Source organism: Rattus norvegicus, chromosome 10 (genome assembly GCF_036323735.1).
Source record: "Rattus norvegicus strain BN/NHsdMcwi chromosome 10, GRCr8, whole genome shotgun sequence".
In the NCBI taxonomy this organism is placed as follows: Eukaryota; Metazoa; Chordata; class Mammalia; order Rodentia; family Muridae; genus Rattus; species Rattus norvegicus.
In genome coordinates this window covers 16,608,171-16,631,993 of record NC_086028.1, presented here as the reverse complement: position 1 = coordinate 16,631,993, position 23,823 = coordinate 16,608,171, and the positions used below count along the sequence as shown (strand labels likewise).

The following is a 23,823-nucleotide window of genomic DNA, read 5'->3' as shown; positions in this document are numbered from 1 at the left end:
CTTTATTTTCCCAGTCTCCCACTTTACACAGTGTTGTGGGGTCACTGCCCAAGTAGCCACCCCTTCCCTTCACACTGGCCACACCTTGGTTTGAGGCCATAAAGGAACTGTGGTCTGAATGCTGGCTGTGGTTCTTGTAGAGTAACAGCTCCATTTCAGATTTTGTTGCACACAGAATAATTACAGACATTTTTTTTTTCTTGCTCACAGGGCTGGGTTGACTGATTGTTGCTAGGGTTTGGCTGTCCTTGGCTTCAAATCTCTTTGGACCAGACTCTATCTGGGGTTTGCTTTCGTCATAGTGGATCCCAGCAGTCCACGGGGTCAGCCCACCTAAGGCACGCTCCAGTCTTTGAAGAGCATCTGCTCTTGCTGTCACATCTACTGGGTCCTGAGGTCAAGCCCAGGGTTGGTGTATCTGGGGTGGCCATTCTGAAGACTGCCCTGCAAGGCCAAAGAAGAAGAGAGAATGGGCCAACCCCCACCCAGGGTTTCCTCCTGCGATTCTGCAGTGTGGAGCTCCTGAGCAGAATTAACTTCCTGACCTATCGGGCCCTTTGCAGCTCTGAGAGTGACAAGAGAGATGGTCCTATAAAAACAGCAGCTCAAAACCAAAGTCGAGCTCTTTTCTTAATTCATCTTCCTTTGCTATAACGAAATACCGGAGACCGGATACCTCCAGAAGAAAAAGACTTCTTTCCCTCCATTCTGGGGCTTTGAGAACTTGGCCTTGGCATCTGCTCAGTGCTGGTGAGGGCCCCGGGCAGATCCATCACAACAGCAGGGCATGTGCAAGAGGGGGCTCAGTGGATGAAGAAGGAAGCCTTGTTTTGTTTTGTTTTTTTTCACTATTTTCTTAATTTGCATACAAGATGTTTCATTATGACACCTTTTTATATATAATTATGCTCTGCTCACATTCAACCCCACAAGATCCTCCCCTTCCTCCTCCCGCAGGTCAGCCCTCTTCTTCCCTCTAAAACGCCTTTTGTTCTGCTTTCATGTCATATTTACATACATTTGCATATATACCTGTATAAATATGTATTTATATGCAAATTTGAGTTCCACATCTGAGAAAGGGCATGTGATTTTTTTCTTGCCCATTACCCTTCCTTGGCTCCCTCTCCTTCCCCTTTCCCTTTAACTTCCTCCCTCTCCCTCTTCCTTCCTTCCTTCCTCCCTCTCCCTCCTCCCTCTCCCTCCTCCCTTCTCCCTCTTCCCTTTTCCTTCCCTCCTTCTTCCTCCTCCCTCTCCCTCTTCCTTCCTTCCTCCCTCTCCCTCCTCCCTTCTCCCTCCTCCCTTCTCCCTCCTTCCTTCTTCCTCCTCCCTCTCCCTCCTTCCTCCCTCCTCTGTCTTCCTTCCTCCCTCTCCCTCCTCCCTTTTCCCTCCTCCCTTCTCCCTCTTCCCTTTTCCTTCCCTCCTTCTTCCTCCTCCCTCTCCCTCTTCCTTCCTTCCTTCCTCCCTCTCCCTCCTCCCTTCTCCCTCCTCCCTTCTCCCTCCTCCCTTCTCCCTCTTCCCTTTTCCTTCCCTCCTCCTTCCTCCTCCCTCTCCCTCCTCCTTCCTCCCTCCTCTGTCTTCCTTCCTCCCTCTCCCTCCTCCCTTCTCCCTCCTCCCTTCTCCCTCCTTCCTTCTTCCTCTTCCCTCTCCCTCCTCCTTCCTCCCTCCTCTGTCTTCCTTCCTCCCTCTCCCTCCTCCCTTTCCCTCCTCCCTCCTTCCTAGTTCCCTTTCTACTTCCATGACACGTGTGTATATTTTTATATATTTTTTAATCTTGCAATACATTAAAATCTAGGTTCTTCATTCTAACACGTATTTGGTTTCTTGAGTCTGGATTGTTTTGCTTAACAGAGTGATCTGCTCCGTAGCGCTTCCTGCAAAGGCAGTTTTGTTTTTCTTTCTGACTAAATAAAGCTCCACTGTGTGTGTGTGTGTGTGTGTGTGTGTGTGTGTGTTTCTGTGTGTGTGTATGTGTATGTGTGTCTGTGTCTGTGTGTGTGTCTCTGTGTGTGTGTATGTATGTGTGTGTGTGTGTGTGTGTGTGTGTGTGTGTGTGTGTCTGTGTGTGTGTGTGTACAGCATTTTCTTTATCCATTTGGCTGCTGATGGGCCTCACGGCCGGTTCCAAACCTTAGCCACTGTGAACAGTGCAGCAGCAGAAGAGGTTGTGCAGATGTCCCTGTGGTCTGCCCACTTAGACAATAGTCAGACACACAACAGCAGTAATTTATAAAACTAATTAATGATAGTAACTTTAATTAATAATTTAAAGAGAGAACGGCGTGGTTAGTCTTCTCTGTCAGTTCCTAGAGACAGCATGCACTTTACAGATGCACCATTGCTACTGAACCGTCAGCTCTGAACTTGTCCCTTAAAACGACCTTCAGTGCGCTGCGATGGCCTTGGTACAGTGAGTCACATAGGTGGAAAGGACAGTCTGTGGCGTGCTGTGTAGTTTGTTTGGTTTTATTAAAGCCTGAAAACCTGACGGTGGGCATTTGGGAGAGCCCACGGGAGGATGGAAGGCGAGCGGGGCTCTAGGAGGATAAAGAGTGAGCTCCTCTTGAAGGGGAATGTGTAGAGAAGGTGCCTGCAAACGGCAGGAAATCTTATCTGTCGTGAGAGAATGGGGAAAGCCTGTACTGCTTTGAAAACCTGGAGGATAACTCTGGCATCGGCAGGAGAAAAATCAGATCCTCTGTGTCGTTAACATGAGGAACTTGCTAGATGCCGTGCAATGTGGTTGACTCAGACTTGACCTGCTTTAGCGCTTCAAAATAATCCAATACCATAGGTACTGTTATTCCCATTTTATAGATGAGGAAACTGAGGAAAAGGCAGGTTAAATACTCTGCCTGAGGTGATAAAGGCAGTGAAGTGAGCATCTGCACCAGGCTTTCCTGGAAGTCAGCATGAGGTGACCACAAAGGCTCAAGTCGGGCTGAGCAAGTGTTTCTGGAAGACAGCCAGGAGTGATCTTGCAGTCAGCACCCCTCACACTGGGGTTAAAGGTGTGCACTGCCTCACCCGGAGAGAAAAGGACTCTCAGCATGGCTGAAGGTTTGCCACTGTCTAGGAGCGCTGAGTAACAGACTCAGAGCCATCTGTGTCAAGTCCTAGCCCAGACTGCGCAGTCAGGACCTGTCTCCTGGGAGCATTTGTGTGTGTCTTTGCATGGACTCTGTAGACACAGAGGTGATCTCATGGAGAGCTGACAATCCACATGTCACTTTCTGATGCTCCCAGCCACCTTGCAGGGTCCTTGTCTCTCCTCCTGTTGCATGGGTGAAGGGAAGTCTCACAAGTAGCCTGGCGACTGGCCGAAGGGCTCTGTCACCTTCCCAGGATTAACTGCACCAGTCGTTTGCAAGAGTGGGTTGGAGCAACTCCTGACAGTGATGAGGACAAGCAGGACAAGCTCAGGACCTTACCCAGGCCTGTTCCAGGCTTCCTCAGAGACAAGAGCAGCAGTGGCTCTGAGGGCTGGCGCGGGTGGGGGAGGGTTGGGGTGGGTGGGAGGGTGGGGGTGGTAGTTGGAGAGGGTCTTGAGACTGAAACTGAGGAACTTGTTCCCCAGATTGCTGCTGGAAGTCCCATGGGCTCCCTTCTCGGCTGCCTCTAACCACCCGGCTTTCATCCTCACCAGTGACTCTTTCTTTAGTGTCCATCTTTAATTTCCTTCCTTCTAAATGGTCATCTCGTGTTTTTCGTTCTGTCTGAGCCTAGATCACGAACATTTGTTAGAGCTTTCTCTTTGAAAGACTGTGCCTCTGCCCCAATTGTCCAGAAAACTTGATTTCTGTGAAGTGCACCCCTGCTCCCTCCTCCTGCTAGACACTTCTAGTCACCAGCAGATTTCCTGCTGCTCACAGGATACACCAGAGAACCATGTCACCCGCTGAAGGTCCTCCCTGCCCAAAAGCCTGGGTCAAACACTACAGCCACCATGGGGCCCACTCTAAACCATCCCCCCCTTCCTTTAAAACCTGGCAGCACGGACACCCTTCGTATTCATTATTTTTTCTTTAAAATATACTTTCTCATGTTTTAATCACCATAAAAGTAACATATAGTCATCATAGAAAGGTGAAAAACACGGAAAAAAGAAAACCAAGAAGGAAATAAGAATTATTTTCTGATACTATACCAAAATAGCTAAGGCTGAGTAATTTATAAAACAAATAGGTTGAGTTTGGCTCATGGTTCTGGAAACTTGGTCATTCAAGAGCACCTGCTTATAAGCAAGCACAAGGGGTGCACCAGGCTCTCACTTTGAATGATCCACCTACAGCAGCCAACCCAGTTCCCAAAGAGTAAGAGGCAGCTACAGCGGGACCAACCCCCAGCACCAGTTTTGTGAGGACAAATCTTGTACAGACCTTAGCTTCTGGTTGACTAACCTTTGGTCATCGGTCTGTGAAGATTTTGACGTGTGGAAGGTTTCACTGGAAAACTTTTGTTGTTGCTGCTACCCGTATGAGCTTCTGGAACTATTTAGCTTGAAAGCCCCAAATTTGCATTAACTGGGGGCATGCCATGCTGGTTGGTGCATGTTACAAAGCGGTATGTGCCGTCCCTCACACTGACGCATGCCCACGGTTTTCTTCCTCCTGTCCTGCCAATCTAACCGGCAGTGCCAAGCCCTGTTGTGACAGTCCTGTGCTCTAGGACCTGCTGGATGGTCAGAAGCCCTGACTCTTCTTTGAGAAGCAGTTCGCTTCTGTGTGTGTGGGAAGAAGCTGATAGTCGATGCCTCCCATGAATAGAGATCAGCATGGTGCCCCATGGTATTTGGACCCAGCAGTTGGAAGGTGTGGCAAAGCCATTTGACTTCATTTCTAGGGCAAACATAACTTCAACCTTACCCAAACTGGGCAATGGGGAACTGTCATGTACCTAGCGCTCCCAACAATGGCCTCTTATATGTGTGATGACTCAGGGATGGGCCAGTGTCCATGGAACATAATGTGAGCACGTGGTCTCGCTGTGTGAACTAACTTCACAGGCTGTCTCCATGAGTGTATCGCCTGCCTCCTTTCTAATGGCTCCTGGAAGCTTGCAGGGCTAAGGAAAGGCCAAGAAAGGCTCTGATTCCTTCTGTGGGCAGCCGAGCACACTGGCAGTAATGCCTGGGAGGGGGTTAAAATGAGATCGTGGGCATTTGGGGGAAGCACTTGCTTTTCATGGCAAGGAAAACTCTCAGATGATGGGTGTTGTGCTACTGTCAGGGACTTTCTTTGGCACCCAGGGAAGAGTGCCAAGCACTGACACAGTATAAGGACAAGACGGCAGGACCAAGACAGTGCTGTCATGGCAGCTGGTTCGCCTTTAAATGTTTTAATGAATGTGGGCATCTTTGCAGGGAGAGAGAACCCCCAGAACACTGGTTTCTGACATTCTTAAAACTGCTGGCACATACCAATCCCAAGATGCCCTGCTTCCCTCCCACTGCCTCCTCTTCCTGCCTGGCACAGAAGCCTGGGCTGCTGTGAGCCTCAGACATTTTGGAGGGTATCAGAGAGCAGAGTGGGTCCACAGCCAGCTTCTCTGATGTCATTTCAGACCTCAGCGTGGTTGCAAACCCTGGGTCTTGTTGCCATGACGGGCTCCTAGGTGCAGCTGGCCCCTTAAGCCAATAGAGACCTCGATTTTTCCAGACCTTCCTGGCCACGCATTCCTTGTGGATCTGCCTTTGGACCCCACACAGGGTTCTGGTTTCACTTGGATGTAAGTTCCAGAAATCAGACTCATGGTCAGTCTTGTTATCATTATGTAGCTCAACACCCTCTTCTCCAGCTGTGTCTCATCTGCGCAGTTGACCACTGTAGCAGGCCAACATCTCCTCTACTATTTGTGTCTTTGCCATTTTTCTTCCTTCCTTCCTTCCTTCCTTCTTTCCTTCCTTCTTTCCTTCCTTCCTTCCTTCCTTTCTTCCTTCCTTCCTTCTTTCCTTTCCTCTCATTTCTTTTCTGCCTTTCTCTTTTCTTATACCCAGTCCTCTTACTTTTATATTCCCAAAGCCAGAGGCTGACCAAGTCTATGATATCTTTACCCCCTCTTCTTGCTCTACCATGAACCCAACCCTCAATGTCCCTCCCGTTTCTCCCCTCTGACGCAGTTACCACCTTCCTTTGTATGCTCCCCCTTCTGTCTAACATCCTAACGATGGCCACTAGACCCACCCTGGCTGCTGACTTCTCCTTTCTACTCACACTAACATGAGAGTGAGCACAGTGCTATCAGGTGCCCTAACTTATTCCCAGCACCCGAACGTCGACTCACAACTGTAACTCCAGTGACAGGAGATTCTCTTCTGACCTCCACGGGCACCTGACACATATCTGTAAGACCCACAGGTTGGTGAGGACCAGAGCAAAACGGTGTGTCCTTGACGTGACCGAACTGCCACACTCACGAACCCACAGCAGCTGCCTATGCAAGACCTTCACAAGATCAGGCCAGTGAGCGCTCCAGCACGGAGCGCTGAGAGCTCAAGAGAGCCGCACCCCTCGCTACGGAGCTGCTGACAGCCAATTTTCTTTAATGGTGTGTGGCCCCTGAGTGGCAGAACATGCTTCAGTAGATGGCCCCATACCCACGAGTACATACGAAGCACAAATTATACTTCCATGGGTTCTTTTTTAAAGAGGACACAATGTTGGATGGTGTAGAGTCTTTGCAGGGATCTGGGAGGAGTTATGAGGAGGAGAGGGGCGTGAATATGATTAAAACATATGTGCATTATGAAACTGTCGAACAATACAAGTGTTATATTTTAAAAATCGCATCTGTTCGCACTCACCAGTGTTTCACTTTAATGGGTCTATAGTATCCCACCTGAGGAAATAAACTAGACCTGCTTCTATTTTGCATGAAGTGGAGGTGTGGCCATGTGTATAGAACAAAGAATGAATCAGAAGGTCCAGAGGCCATGAGTATGCTTCAGAGGCTCCCTAGGAAAAGGATGCCCTCGAAAGAGGAGGGAGGGTGGAGGAGGGAGGGTGGAAGAGGGAGGGTGGAGGGTGGAGGAGGGGAAGAGGAGGGAGGGTGGAGGAGGGAGGGTGGAGGAGGGGGGGAGGGTGGAGGAGGGGAAGAGGAGGGAGGGTGGAGGAGGGAAAGAGGAGGGAGGGTGGAGGAGGGAAAGAGGAGGGAGGGTGGAGGAGGGGAAGAGGAGGGAGGGTGGAGGAGGGGGGGAGGGTGGAGGAGGGGAAGAGGAGGGAGGGTGGAGGAGGGGAAGAGGAGGGAGGGTGGAGGAGGGAGGGTGGAGGAGGGGGGGAGGGTGGAGGAGGGGAAGAGGAGGGAGGGTGGAGGAGGGGAAGAGGAGGGAGGGTGGAGGCAGTGCTTTTCTCTTAGCTTTGGAACCAAGTCAATCAGCTTAGGCTTTTGGGTTCCAGATGAGTCCCTATCTCTCATTTCTTGCTTCTTAGAAGAGATGGTGTCCTAGTTACTTTGCTATTGGTGTAAAGAAACACCCTGACCAATACAACTTACAGAAGAGTTTATTGGGGGCTTACAGTTTCAGATGGTGAGTCTGTGACCATCCGGTCAGGAATCACCACAGTAGGCAGGCAGACAGCGCTGAAGCAGTAACCCAGAGCTTACATCCCTAACCGGGTAGGAGGCAGAGAAAGTTGACTGGAAATGGCATGGGGTTTAAAATCTCAAAGCACACCCCATACTGATACACCTCCTCCATTGAGTCCACACCTCCTAATGCTTCTCAAATCATCCCAACAGCTGGGGACCAAGCATTGAAATCTATGAGTCTATGGGAACCATTGTCATTCAAAATCATTAAGTCACCTTTCACTCCTTCAACCAAATCACATGACCACCTTCAATGTACGAGGATATGGCAACAAGAGAGACATAGGTCTCTCCCTCAAGGAGCTTTTTTTTTTTTTTTTTCAGAGCTGAGGACAGAACCCAGGGCCTTGCGCTTGCTAGGCAAGCGCTCTACCACTGAGCTAAATCCCCAACCCCTCAAGGAGCTCTTAAGTAAGGTGAGCCAGGGTAGACACTAGACACATAGGCCCATTCTGATGCCAGATGCTTGGTTCCCTGAAGAAGACTGCAGCTAGAAAAAGCAGTGGAGAGAGGTAGCAGGACTGGTTTAGATGGTGTGGAGGTGAAAGTATAGTGTGTCTGAGAACAGGATGTTCATCTGTTGGACACAAAGAGATGGAGTTCAAGTCCAGCTCCATGACACTGACGTAGACTCCAGCACTGGGCAAAGACGCTGTCTATTGAAGTACTGACTCCTGCCGTGCTAGTGACATTTTGGATAAGGACAGATCAATATATGACGATGGTCTTTCAGCGTCACATTGATGGTGGACAAGTCCTGTCACCAAGTGCCGTGGTGGTAGCCACAGATCTTTGCTCTGTCGTAAAGCACGCTCATCTACCTACTTACAAAGAAATGTCACAGGAGAGTGTGATGCTGTTGTCAGAGCCGTGGTGCTCATGCTTATCAGCCGTTCACTCATATCCTTTTCACTCATACGTGACTAAACCTTGTGTGGTTTTGTGCATCATGGCTCAGGGAGCCACAGTCATCCTTTATATATCCCACAGAGCTGAGATGTTCAGTGACCTGTACCATGTCGAAATGTGAGAGCACACTCTCGTGCCGGCCCAATGAAGTCACCTAGTGGCACATTCCCTAGAATGTGAACTCCTAGTTGATAGTCACGTGGTTGTGATCTTTTCATCGGCGCTAAACAGGGGCTTTGACAGATAAGCATGCCTGGAATTTGTAGCTAGCAGCTCACCACGCCACTTCTCCCCCGGTCTCTGGTTGCTTCTTCTTTGAGTGTGGGAGCAGAGTGTGGCCTCTCTCAGGCCATGGTGGAGCCCATGTGTGAGACAGCAGAACCTGGTGACTTAGGAGCATTCTGCCAATACTATTTGCAGTGTCACCACCTGCCCACCTGTTAGTGTTGAGTCCCACAAAAGTGGTTGGCCAGTGCCTGGGGAGTCCTTGATTCTTGGGGAGCCATTGATCCTATTCAATGAGCTTGTGCGGGACTCTTCTTTAACTTGTAAGAGCTGTAGTCTAGATGTTGAGAGAGGTGAGCATGCAGCTGGCTGTTTTCTGCTGATATACAAAACACTGTGGAATGACCAGCATCATTTAGATCCGCTGACGCTTGCACCATGCAGATTTTAACAGTTCTGATGCTTAGCTCAGGCACAATATAAATTCAAGAACTTGGAGGCTCAAGTTCAAATCCCAGATCCACCACTTTCCTGTGTGAGGTCCCGGGCAAGTTGTTCTATCAACTGTTTCCAGGTGTGTTTGGAAATGGGGGTCTTCACAGCACCAGTCTGCAGGGTCGCTGGGAGGACACGAAGGACCATGCCCAGCATTCGGGTTTTGTAAGGTTTTCTGCCCCTCTGCTCCTGTGCCTCCTTCACTGACTCCATGACTTCTGTGGAAGGGGAGCCTGCCCCATTCATCTTCGTTTCCAATAGCTGTAAGGCTTGGCCTAGGTAGATGTCCAACAAATGTGGGTTGGCTGAAGCTAGTTTTCTCATTACTTCTAGACGCTGAGGGTGATGATGGAGAATCTGGCAGCAGGACAGACAGTGGTTTGGAAGAGGAATGGAGCAGAACCCAACACCCTCCATAACAGTTATGACTGAGAAGTGAAAACCAGGGGTGGGGGGCTGTCTCCTTTGGGTTCCCCAGGTAACTTCAGCTCTCCACTGACCAGTGCAGGCTTCCTACGGCACCATATTTCCCTGGCTCACAGCACCCCCAAGAGGCAGGGCTTTATTAGTTCCATTTCACAGGTGAGGAAACTCAAGATTTAGAGAAGTGATTTTTTTTTTAAGGTGACACACAGGACTGTTAACTCCAGAACCGTCACCCAAGCTTTCGTGCAACATACTTACAGCTCTCTCTGATGGTGAACCACACATGTGCTCTGTAAACATTCCTTTCATCCAAGAGGACACCATGGACCTCTGGCAGGTGAATTTCCACCCCGTGTACCAGGCATTCATGTCTGTAGCTGTTTGTTCTCAGGAGAAATTCTGGAGTCTTGTCAGTGAGGCTTGTCTCACTCCCCTGAGTTCATGGGCAAGGAGAGAACTATAATCTAATAATCCAAGCCCTGCATTTGGGGAAAAAGAAGCCATGAAATTGTGAAAGAAGTGGGAGGCGTCTTAGAACAGGGGAGTGAGGTGTTTATCGACTGCATACATTCTCACCAGCATCATCTCAACTCTGTGAAGAACATTTTATCATCACCATTTTGCAGAGAGGGTAATAGGAAAACAGACAGAACCCAGTTGAGATGCCCCTCACACCGTTGAGGGGGCACCAACCCTTCCCTAAGGTATCAGGCTAAAGGATACAGATGCACTCAACGTGTTCCCCCTTTAATGGCTATGTTAGGGTCCCCAGTTTGCATGCTTAAACGATGGCTATCAGATATTTGGCCTGTGCCTGGCCACAGTAGCAGATTCCCTGAGCAGAAAGGAAGGCTGGATTGGGAGTTGTGGTTGCCTCCAATGGTTCCCAAAGCTTTGAATGACAGTAATTCTATCCCCAAAGGCCCTTGGGGCAGTAGCCACCGTAGCCTCAGCTACACAGTTCTTACAGAAGCGTGGGAGCTTTCTGTCAAGCCGCTTGCACCCTTGGTGGTTGATCCAGTTCGCTCAGGGAGGCTCCACCAGCCCTGAATACTCAGAGAGATTCTGTCCCTGTTATGAGAGACATTGAAACTGTCCTGGCTGCTGCTCCAACAGAGCTCTGCTTCAGGAGACTCTGTTTCAGTCATGGTCACTCCAGATACTAGTTGGTGCCTTGAAATGACCCTTAAATGACCCCACCTACAAACGACCCACAGTTGCTCGGGACCTAGTCACAGCATGTGTCAGTCTGATTACAGAGTAACACTTCACTCACTCAGGTTAGCTACTGTGTGCCTGGTTAAACAAGCAGCATTTCTCTCACTGGCTTAGTGTTGCTTGGGGAGATCTCCCCCTGTCCACTGGCTCCCCTACCAGCCTTGTGCTACAGTAAAACTTCATGTAAGTGGCCCTGTCATGAATGTTCCTGGTAACATGAAGATCAGGTAACTTCTGAGGTCGCCAGTCCCAGGGATCAGCCAGCAGTGACTTAAGGGAATCTGGAGAGTTCTAGAAGCTGGTTGAGAGCAGACTGTGGAGAACGGAGACTGAGGAGAACTGGGTTTGTGAAGAACTTCAGGAGTGCTGAGAGGGTAGGAACCATGACTTCAGAGGATAAAAGACTGAAGAACCCAATGCTATGGGAGGTGAGGAGCTCCTGGGAGCTGCAAGCTGCGAGCCCTAACTGTAGGAGGAGTTCCAGAAAAGCCCACCGGCTCCGGAACTGAGCGGCTGTAACACTTTGAGAACTCAGTGTCTTGATGCTGTGAGCACAGAACTACTGAAGTTCAGAGAGCCATGCTTTGTCTAGCTGTGACTTCCATCTACACAGAGGAGAACCTTCAGCCGCTGGTGTAGATTCTGACTTGAGGGTCTTCTACTGCATGATCTGGATTCTGAGCTTGGTTCTTTCCCACACTAGTGGTGTTTGGTCTCTGTTCTCTCTCGTACCTGGCAGGGCTGTGCCTTTCTGGAATACGTTCATTGTTGCAACCCACTCTAATGATGAGGAAAATTTTACAAAGGCAAATGACATCTAAAAGATTGGCTCCTTCAGGACAGATGTCCTACCTAAGAAACAATTCAGTTGTAAGTATTCAAAATAAATTGGGAAGTGGGGACTCCTAAAGGTATTTGCGTGAAGTCGTTTACAGCAGCCTTTTAGAAGCACTTGCTGATGAATGGGTTGTCAAACAGAGGAGGGGTCTATCCACACAGTGGGCTTTAACTCAGCCTTCCCACAGAAGAATGCTCTGATAGGGGCTATATCACAGACTAAACCCAGAAGACAGTATGCAGCTAGAACTATCCAGATAAAAAGACCAAGTTCCATACAAACCCGCCTATACGAGGTAACTGGGAGCGTGAAATTCACAGAGGCAGAAAGTCGAGTGTGGGTTCTAGGCACTGGGAGAGAGGGTGGTGAGGGTTGCCATGCAATGGACACAGATTTTTGACCCCACAAGATCAAGGGTTCTGTGAGTGACTGCAGTGCCCTGGAGATGTGTACTTAGCATGGCCGTGTATGAGTGTGAGTGTGAGTGTGTGTGTGTGTGTGTGTGTGTGTGTGTGTGTGTGTGAGAGAGAGAGAGAGAGAGAGAGAGAATCAGACAGACAGACAGACAGACAGACAGAGAAAGGGAGGGAGGTGGGAGGAGAAGAAGGGGAGGGGGAGGAGGAGGGAGGAGAAGGAGAGGGAGAAGGACAACCAGAGGAAGGTTTTGCTAATCCTTGAGGGTCTGAGGCATCGGAGGCCCTGTCAGTAACACATTCACTCAGAACTTCTGTACTCCCTTCAAGGATGCACTTGACTTTGGCTGTAAGGAACTTCGACTTTCAAGTGTTGCAATTGCTTGGTGAGAAGGGAGGGCCAGGTATGGTTCTCCTGGGTCATCCAAGAACAGTCAGTGCTTCTCAACTCACAGTTCCTAGAGAGCCTTTGAGCAGAGACTCCCTGCTTTCCTTCCTCCTCCACCCCTCCCTTTTTTTTTTTTTTATTGCTACTTACTTATCACGTACCTACCTACTGTGTACCCTTGGCTCTTCCAGACACTGGCCAAGACACGCAGTCTGCCCCCCTGTGCTGTGTTCTGATCTGTATTGACATTCCCTATTTTGATTGCCACCCAACAGAACGAAGCTATCGCTTCTGGTTCGGTTTCTGATGCTGACAGATACAAGAGCTGAGCTGCACAGCCCAAGCCTGGGAGCTCAGGTGGCAGGTCCTGTCTGGGTCACTAAGAAGAACAAGTGGCAAATGTTCCCTGGAATCGACAGCTAGTGGGCCTTGGGTCTGAGGCAGTCAAGAAATTCTTCTCTTCCCTGAAATAGCACACGTTTGCTTGGAGCCCCGACGCTACCGGGTGGCTAGAATTTGGCCCTGTGTTTATTTTTACGTCTGGGTGACGCTAGATACTAGTCACCATCAGTCGACTTCTAATGAACCGCTTCAGTGCTAGCTTTGAAAGCTACCCAGACAGGAGGGGTAGGCGCAAGGTTTTATAGGACAGCTCCAGCCTCCAGCAGCTGCCTGGGGCTGGCCTTGAGAGGAGACAGTCCTGGGAAACCTGTTCCCCTGGGACTGAGCATCTCAGGGCTCTCTCTCCTGCCATGGGGAAGGTAGAAAAGGAATGAAGCCTTTAACTGGTTCAAGACATCCTCCGTGGATTCCCTTGGCTCTGCTCAGGCAGAGCGTGAGCAGGAAGAGCACCTCCACGGTCCTAGTGACTTTCCTTTGCTCTGCTATGGGCTTTGCAAGCCCAGCTCCCCAAAGTTTGAGACTGACAACTTCCACTGAGCTCCAGCATGGCGATGCTGTCATGCTCCTGCCTGAGCACAGGAGCCTATAAAGACACGGAGACATTCTCAAGCTGCACATCAGCCTCCTGGGAGGGGTGGTGAAAAGACAGAGGAAAATCCAGACAATGGAACCTGGGCAGCAGAAACCAGGCTGCCAGTAGGCTGGCCCTTCCTATGACCACCCTTCAAACGTCTATAAATTGTTTGAAAACTTTTTATAATGTTTTTGTTTGTTTGATTGGTTGGTTGGTTTGGGGTTTTTGTTTTTGTTGTTGTTTATTTGATTTTAGAGACAGGGTTTCTCTGTGTAGCCCTGGCTGTCCTGGAACTCACTGTGTAGATCAGGATGGCTTCGAACTCACAGAGATCCGCCTGCCTCTGCCTCCCCAGTGCTGGGATTAAAGGAGTGTGCAACCACACCTGACTTCAAAAATTATTTTTTTGAAGAAAGAAAAGGTGATGCCTACAAAATAAATTTGCTGATAAGGAAAAAGGGTACCTGTGATATCAGAAGGAAATACAAACTCAATTATCTCCTCCATATAAAGGCTCTCTCCCCAACAACAAAGTCAACACATTTTGGAAAACAGGTTGGGGAGAGTGAGGTAGGAGAGAGAAGGAACTGTTTGGCCTTTTGATCCTCCTGCTGAGGGAATCTCTAGGGAGAGCACTCTCTATGGCTGTAACTAGGGAGAGCACTCTCTATGGCTGTAACTAGGGAGAGCACACTCTATGGCTGTTACTAGGGAGAGCACACTCTATGGCTGTTACTAGGGAGAGCACACTCTATGGTTGTTACTAGGGAGAGCACACTCTATGGCTGTAACTAGGGAGAGCACACTCTATGGCTGTTACTAGGGAGAGCACACTCTATGGCTGTTATTAGGGAGAGCACACTCTATGGCTGTTACTAGGGAGAGCATACTCTATGGTTGTTACTAGGGAGAGCACACTCTATGGTTGTTACTAGGAGAGCACACTCTATGGCTGTTACTAGGGAGAGCACACTCTATGGCTGTTACTAGGGAGAGCATACTCTATGGTTGTTACTAGGGAGAGCACACTCTATGGCTGTTACTAGGGAGAGCACACTCTATGGCTGTTACTAGGGAGAGCACACTCTATGGCTGTTACTAGGGAGAGCACACTCTATGGTTGTTACTAGGGAGAGCACACTCTATGGTTGTTACTAGGGAGAGCACACTCTATGGCTGTTACTAGGGAGAGCACACTCTATGGTTGTTACTAGGGAGAGCACACTCTATGGCTGTAACTAGGGAGAGCACACTCTATGGTTGTTACTGACACAATCTTAGGAGAGAGAAAAGTATGGAAAACTGAGCGCAAAATAGGTTTGGAGAGCAGCAAAGATGGCAGCTGTGCAATGGAGTCAGGAGTGGGGCTGGGGGAAGACACACCCTCCTTCTGGCTGTGCTCTCCTAGTGGCTGTATTAGACCATTGTTGTTCTGTGTCAAATAGGGAAACTGAGGTTTCAGGCTGTCAGGACACCTATCGGCAGAATGCCATGGTTTATAGGAGGATTGCCCTGTCTCTTTTCAGACACCACCGGGCAATAAGAGGCTAGGAGCAGGCGTATGCAGAGCCCCAGGAGGCTGGGATGAGTGGAAGGTTAATGAGATTGTGCGTATGCAGACAAAATAGTCTGCTCTTCGGGAATGGGGCACATGTGGTCTGATGGAAAGGACATCACTTTTGCTGTCAGCAGAGCTGAGCTTTGTCTTCTATGAGCTGTATGACATCAAGAGACTTGAGTGTGTGCATGCATGGGCACATACACCCATAAACACCACACACACACACACACACACACACACACACACACACCCACACACACAAACACACCACATACACATACCACATATATACCACATATACATAACACACACACATATACCAAACACATACACATATACATACCACATACAAACATATAGCACACACATACACACACCACACACCACACACATACCTCCCACACACATACACCACAGACACATACCACACACAACACACATACACCTCCCCACTCCCTCACACATATACAGGGATATGAGGAGGATATTCACATAGAGGAAAAGTGCCAACAGGTTGAGATATATATGAACATGATCAAACCTTATGATACAAAGCTATATAATAAAAATGAAACCCTTTGCAAAAACAAGCACTGGTTTTGAAATCCTACTATGTGACCCATGAGGGCCATCCACACAGCAGCTAGGCACCTCCCAAGAAGCTGCTGCTGTTCAACATTTTGCTTTACTGAAGAGGAGAGGAGAGAAAGGAAGAAAACCAGCACACGGCTACCACTGAGGGACCTGATTGCTCAGGTTCTGGGGCCCGTGTTCCTAACCAACACTCCCCTACTCCAGGTGGTAACGTGGGCAGCCAGGTTGTACTGTGGGATAAGATAGGTCAAGCTTTATCTCTAGAGAGAAATCACTCCATTCCTAATGTGGGTATCATCATTAACCTGTGGGCAGCATTAGAGATTTTTCTCTCCTTTGGAGAGTCAACACTCTAAAATTAAGATGTATGCATATATATACATTTCCCCCCAGTCTATCCTAAGCTCAACTGAATGAACATCTGGCCAAAGCTTGTCTGTCCCTAGGTGGGCAGGAAGCACCTGACTCGTGTCAGTTCCCAGCAGACTCCAGTAATTCTTTGTCCCTTTGTCCCTTCTGGCCACCTCTCAGGGCTTGCATGACAGCATTTCTAAGCCTGGGTTTGCACTCGGTGTTTGCCCAAGGGCATGCTGGTCTGTAGACAGAGCAAGGCCAAATAGCTCAGGGGTGTGTTTGTGTCACTTCCGGAAGGGTCATCTTCTGTATACTTCAAAGGTCAGAGTGTTCCGGAGAGAGTAAACTCACATACATACCTACATAGGATGTCCCGAAGGCTTTTCCTTGCTAGCATGGCCTCTCTCAGCAGCAGCTTTGTGGTGTACAGTGTTTGAGTGAGCACTGGGGCTGGACACATAACCATCCAAGCTTGATTCTTTTCTAAGTCATGCTAGGCACATTCCTATGTAGGACTATGGTTTCCTCAGGTCCCAGAGATGTCGGTCCTCAGTCACTCAGGACCCAGAGACAGGAGTCCCTCCTCTAGTCATGTACCTTGCGTATCCCCTTGTCCAGGATTCAGATTCAGAGGTGGGGGACAGAACATTAATGGGTTGTTTCTCCAACAATGGGACATCCAAGCATTTTCAAAGACGTCTCATTATATACTGTCTGTGTACTGAGTCTGTGTTTTCCAGAAGTCCTCGGCTAGCAGGAAGCTGACAGTAAATGAGTGTTTAAAAAAATCAACTGTGAGAGAAACAGTGAGTAGGCAGCATTAAGTGGAGATGACTCAAATCTACTGGGCTAACGATAGAAATTTGAGGAGGACACACGGAGCCTGTCCTCTGCACCCTCTAAAGAGGGTCGGGGGATGGGGTCTCCCTTCTTAATCTGGCTTCCCCTAGCTCTCTTTCTCCCCCTACATTTCAGAAACCTCCATCCTGTGCTGGGGTGAGAGCTTGCCTTCCTTAGAGGTCCATTTTGCTGTCCTCACTGGCCCTCAAGGGAACAAGGCTCTCCGAGCTCCAGGCAGCAATGAGTACAGCATATAGTTGGGGGGTGGGAATCAGAATACAGATGTGAATGGGATGGCCATCACAGATGAGAGGAGACGGCAGGGACAGATGAGTCAAGAAAGAAAAGCTACAGTGTGTGGAAATCAGCCACACTGCAGATTATGTCGGGGCCAGATGATGAGGGCGTGGCTGGATGATGGTGGCTGGCCGGATCAGGATGGCAGGGCAGATGATGGCTGGGCCAAGCACTGAGAAACGCATTGTTAGGCAGCTTTACCCTGTGGATGCTTCACTTACTCAGACTCGGGTGGTAGTGATCACCACTGTGTGTAGCCTCTTGGTGTCTTCAAGAGATATAGCAAAGCCAAGATGGCCAAGGCCACTGCTAGAATGACACGGTACACCATGCTGTTCCAACCCTCTTAAAACTCATTCCCTTATTGATTAAACTCATGCTTTGACCACTCCATGCATTCTGGCTACTTTGCACCCCGTTATCCCCCTCCCCCACCTGTCACACTCCTGCCTCACTAAAGTTCCTTTCTGTGACCTTATGCCTTGTTTTGTGACTCACTGATGTTAACTAGGGCCACCCATGTGCTATATATAGGTTTGCCATTGGAGCACGGTGGGGGTCACAGTTGGCCACACAACTGAAGATAGTGACTGTCACTCCCTAGAATCTACTAGCTGTCAACAGTTCAGCAGAGTGGGCACAGCTCCACAAGTCCCTCCCTGATCCATGACTGATGGTAGATAGGTCCATTCTTGCAAGGGCCCCATGCTGGCCACCACAGCTGCTCTGAGATCATACTTGCAATGACTGTGCCATGCCCTGAAGATTGCAGCTCACCCTCCTCCTGTCTTCTGTCTCTCACATTAGTTTTGCTCCTTCTTCCATGGTGTTCACTGGGTTTTAGAGGGGGTGGTAAAAAAAAAAAAAGTCCTACTTAGGGCTGAGAGCTGTGAGCTGTGAGCTGTCCTTGAGCAGCCGTGAGGCAAGGCCTTCCCTACTGCTCTTTGTGTGGGGCTGTGCTGAAGACTTTAATGAGTAGCACATTCTAAAATAACCATTGCAATGGATTATGGCCCTTAAGTGCTTTGCCATGAGTAAAATAGAATGCGCCGGACTTTCTTTCTTTCTTTTTTTTTTTTTTTTTCTTTTTTTCGGAGCTGGGGACCGAACCCAGGGCCTTGCGCTCGCTAGGCAAGCGCTCTACCGCTGAGCTAAATCCCCAACCCCCGGACTTTCATATGATTGGTAGGGAACTAGGTTTGTCTACAGGAGAATTGCCACAAACAAGTGAGAGGCACATCACATATTACAGTGACTGTGATGTCACCCACTGGGTCATAGGACATTTTCCATTCCAGTAATAATCCAGTGGTGTTAGCATTCTAAGCTCCGCCCCACGGTTACCTGGCAACAGCCAGGTGTCCCTGACACTACAGAAGGGGCTGCTTGCCCCATTCTCACTTACTCTCTTTCCCTCTTCCCCCTCTGTCCCTTTGCTCCCCATTTCCCCTCCCCCTCTCTCTGCATGCTCATGGCCAGCCTCTATTTCTCTAACAGCCCCCTACACCTTTCTCTGCCTCTGCTACTCTCTTAACTCCCCTCCCCATGCCTTGAATCAAATTCTATTCTATACTGTTCTGTAGTGTGGCTGGTCCCTCAGGGGAAGGGATGCCTCAGCATGGGCCCACAGAGGCACCCCCTTTCTCCACATCCCCATAGAACATATCCCCCCTCTCTTTATCTTTTTTATAATCACATCAAGCGGGCCCCACTACCACACTTTAGCCCCCCACCCCCAAAATCCCCAAGACCACAGGATTTAGGTTGAATGGAATAAATGAACTTAACCGAAGTATTCCATCTCTAAAGAGTGTTTTGTCATCTGCATGGTGGAAATAAAACTAAAACTTAACCTGAAAACTGTGGCAAGGAATAAGAGAGGTACCAGATACTAAGTGTCATGTTTTAGAATTTAGATAGAAGTTTAGGTAGTGGTGAAAAAGGAGGAGGATGAAGATGAAGAAGAGGAAGAGTGGGAGGAAGGTGAAGAAGAGGATGAAGAGTGGGAGGAGGAGGAATAGGAGGAAGGAGATTGGAATGCTACTAGGCAGGGTTGTTCTTTAGAGCTGATCCTGATTTAGGGAAAGGAAGAATTGTGCCATGAAGTTTTGTGTTGGGATTTTTTTTTTTTCTGTGAGAACATCTCAACAGGGCACATGGATTGCTGACTTCCTAACAGCCATGCCCTAAGGCCACCATTTTCCTTGCCTTTATTTGGTCTGTGGGTACAGGGAACATTCTGCTCTGCTGGCTGTAAGTCAAGACTGTGGGAGTCGAGGGCAGCTCTGGGCACTTGGCCGCTTGCTGGGTTGGATACCGGCCAGTGAAGAGCAGCCACGGCCCATCAGTTCAAGGGCAGCAGGAGCCCTCTCCCACTTGGCTCCATGCATGAATGCACCATGAGAATTTGCTCGGGCTCAGCCCAAGGTGCAATGGAGGGAGGAAAAAAGGGAGCATGGGAGCTCATTACCTTGAATGGAGACCATCAGAGTTCTTGTTAGGAAATATTGGCGCAAAGGACACAAGGGGATAGAAAAACAAGCATGGCTTCTCCTAGCCAGAGCTCCCCACTGGAGACGGATCCCTCTCTTTGTGCGGTTTTGACTTAGCTCATAGCTATCTCCCTTGACTTTTGTAATAACTATAGTTTCCAGTTTCTATATTTGATTCACCAACCTCTGTGGTCTTGCTAAGCCTAGAGGTGACTCCAGATAGAAAAGGAACACTTCAGGAGCACAAGAAGAGAAAAAAAACCCTGGAGTCCACTTGCCATCTCTTGCCATCAAGGAAGTGAGATTCGAGCATGGTTAGGAACTGCTCGAGGTCATCCTCCATGCACTGATGCAAATATGCTATTTTCTAGGAATCTCACCAGAAAACCCATTTACAGAGCAAGGACCCTTGTGCAATCCTCGTGGCTCCTGGTGCAGCCCTGGTGGCTCCTAGTTTTATCACATCAGATTGTAATTCTAGCAAAGGCATCTCACTATCAGCAGACAATGGGGGAGGCAGGGAAGAGTTCTTAGCAGCTTTTGAGATGTAACTTGAGAGCCACCAAAATGGTGGCTACCAAGTGTGCCTTCCTCTCGAGGAGCCCTTACACTCAGGTATGTCTTTCTCTCTGTAACTCTATTTTTTTTTTTTGAGAACTCCACACTCACACTCTCAGGTGTGTGCTTTACTTCCTCCTGACTGCCCCTGTCTCTTAATCCTCATGTTCAAGCCTATTTTAAATAAAGTTGGTCATTCCAGACAACTTTGGACAAGCCCTCCATGCAGAGCTGCAAAAATAATCCCACCAGCAGACTCTAGGCTGATTTTGTTGCCTTGTCCCATGTGTGTTAAAAATACAGTTTAAAAAAATCTACTTTTTAAAAAATCTCCTCTAGTCTGAACCTAAAGGGCTCACCAGGGCATACTGCCCCTTGTCCAGGAAACTTGGAGTTTTAAAGACATTATCTTTCATGACGTTCATTTTCATGTGCATCTCATTGCCTGATCAGAAGAGGCGCAGCAATAATTGTAACAAATTGGCTGGTGGACATTGTCCAGACAGTGAAAATACCAATAAATACAACCTGGGGATAAACATTAAATGGAACACGCTGACAGTCCCCATGGAAATAGCACACAGTGCTAACATTCTCTCTCTCTCTCTGGAGGCTCAGATGAACAGGACCAAAGCCAGTTTCCGTGTTGACAATGGTAGGCTTGAGGTTCCTGTTTACTTCCTTATATCCCCAGGGTCCCTGAAGCATTTGTGATAAGGGAAGGCTACTCAGCTTTGGGTCAACCAGCTTGGACCACAAAGACTTGGGCACAGGCCAGTTACAGGCCAGCTGAGGCTGGGCTCTGGGGCTATGTCAGGAGGAGTGTGGATTTATGATAGGTGAATAATGGGGAAAGAGAGAGGGTTGTGGAGAGAGAGTGGGGGGAAGGAGGAGAACACCAGAGTGAGCAAGATGACTATAAAATTGGATACTGAGAGATCAAGATGAACATATAATAGGACACTGTATAGCAAAGTGATTAAGGCTTCAGCTTAAAGTATAAAAGGCAGCTGTCAGAAAGACTAGACATCCCTCCGCACTAAAGCTTCATTTAACAAAGCAGACTGTGTGAATGTGTGTGTGTCTGTATGTGTGTCTAAATTCTGGAAAGGTTGATATTATGTAAATGACTTTTAAAGGGTCATGACACCAAGAAGAGGGCTTGGAGTGGTCTCTCCTGTCCCAGCTCTATAGACCACCCCACTCCCTCTTTCATAATGAACTGTCTGTTCCTACTACAACTCATGTGTCCCTGGTCTGAATCTTTGTTCTAGAAATTTCATCGGAAGCCCTTTCCATTCAGATCCATATACCAACAGACTTCCTTCAGACTCACTGGGCCTGTATATAGACTTGTCTTCAACCTATTGCTTGCTTTGAACATATTTATTTGAAAATAATTGTAGATCATTGATACAAAAATATAGGTCTCACCTGGAGCTGACCCTGTGCCACAGCTCTCTGTACCCAGATCCCCCTGGAGAGAGCTGGTCTCTCAGTAGTGCTGACACATAGGCTTACAGGAGGGTTGAGTCACTGTGAGAGACAGCAAGACCAGTGAACACCAGAGATAAGCAGATGTCAAGAGGCAAGGGCAAGAACCTAAGTAACAGAAACCAAGGTCACTTGGCATCATCAGAAACCAGTTCCCCCACCACAGAAAGCTCTGGATATCCCAACACACCGGAAAAGCAAGATTTTGATTTAAAATCACAACTTATGATGATGTTAGAGGACTTTAAGAAGGACATAAATAATTCTCTTAAAGAAATATAGGAAAACACAGGTAAACAGGTAGAAGCTCTTAAAAAGGAAACACAAAAGTCAACCAAACAGGTGAAGGAATTGAACAAAAACATCCAGGATCTAAAAATGGAAATAGAAACAATAAAGAAATCACAGAGGGAGACAACCCTGGAGATAGAAAACCTAGACACGAGATCAGGAGCCATAGACATAAGCATTACCAACAGAATTCAAGAGACAGAAGATCTCAGGGGCAGAAGATACAATAGAAAACATTGACACAACCATAAAAGAAAATGCAAAATCCGAAGAGCTCCTAACCCAAAAATCCCAGAAACCCAGGACACAATGAGAAGATCAAACCTAAGAATAAGTATAGAAGAGAGCGAAGATTCCCAACTTAAAGGACCAGTAAATATCTTCAACAAAATTATAGAAGAAAACTTCCTTAAGCTAAAGAAAGAGATGCCCATAAACATACAAGAAACCTACAGAACTCCAAATAGATTAGACCAGAAAAGAAATTCCTCCTGTCACATAATAATCAAAACACCAAATGCAGAAAACAAAGAAAGAATATTAAAATCAGTAAGGGAAAATGGTCAAGTAACATATAAAGGCAGACAGACCTATCAGAATTACACTAGACTTCTCACCAGCAACTGTGAAAGCCAGAAGATACTGGGCAGATATCATACAGACCCTGAGAAAACACAAATGCCAGCACAGGTTACTATATCCAACAAAATTCTCAATTAGCATAGATGGAGAAACCAAGATATTCCATAACAAAGCCAAATTTACACAACATCTTTCTACAAATCTGCCCTACAAAGGATAATAAATGGAAAACTCCAACACAAGGAGAGAAACTACACCCTAGAAAAAGCAAGAAAGTAATCTAATTTCAACTAACCCAAAAGAAGAGAGCCACACAAACATAATTCCACCTCTAGAAACAACAACAACAACAACAACAACAACAACAACAAAAACCCAGGAAACAACAATCATTGGTCCCTAATATCTCTCAACTCCAATGGACTCAATTCCACAATAAAAAGACATAGACTAGCAGACTGCATACATAAAGAAGATCCAGCATTTTGCTGCTTACAGGAAACACACCTCAGTGACAAAGACAAACACTAACTACTTCAGAGTAAAAGACTGACAATTTTCCAAGCAATTGGTCCCAAGAAACGAACTGAAGTAGCCATTCTAATATTGAATAAAATTGACTTACAATCAAAAGTTATCAAAAAAAGATAAAGAAGGACACTTCATATTCATTGAAGGAAAAATCCACCAAGATGAACTCTCAATTCTGAATAACTGTGCTCCAAATGCAAGGGCACCTCCATTCATAAAAGAAACCTTAATAAAGCTCAAAGCACACATTGTACCTTACACAATAATGGTAGGAGATTTCAACACCCTGCTCTCATTAATAGACAGATCATGGAAACAGAAACTAAACATAGACACAGAGACACCAACAGAAGTTACGAACCAAATGGACTTAACAGATATCTATAGAACATTTCCTCAAAAGAGTATACCTTCTTCTCAGCACCTCATGGTACCTTCTCCAGAACTGACCATATCATCAGTCACAAAACGGGCCTCAACAGATACAAGAAGATTGAAATAATCCCATGCATTCTATCGGATCACCACGGACTAAGACTGGTCTTCAATAATAACAAAAACAACAGAAAGTCCACGTACACATGGAAGCTGGACAATGTTCTATTCAATGATTAATTGGTCAAGGAAGAGATAAAGAAATTAAAGACTTTTTAGAATTTGATGAAAATGAAGGCACAACATTCCCAAACTTATAGGACACAGTGGAAGCAATGCTAAGAGGAAAACTCATACCTCTGAGTGCCTCCACAAAGAA

At 47.7% G+C, this 23,823-nt stretch overlaps 1 long non-coding RNA gene across 3 annotated transcripts in view; it reads left to right on the top strand.

Moving 5' to 3' along the window:
* Nucleotides 1-23,823, top strand: part of LOC102550048 (uncharacterized) — a 174,052-nt gene that overhangs the window by 95,705 nt on the left and 54,524 nt on the right. The window contains exons 3-4 of one of the 3 annotated variants that reach the window (XR_010055549.1): nt 11,600-11,730; nt 12,775-22,916. The exons of 1 other annotated variant lie outside the window; for it this stretch is intronic. This is a non-coding gene — a long non-coding RNA (uncharacterized LOC102550048). Of the gene's footprint in view, nt 1-11,599; nt 22,917-23,823 lie in introns of those variants that run through there. One more of the 3 variants, XR_005490091.2, reaches the window with a different exon arrangement.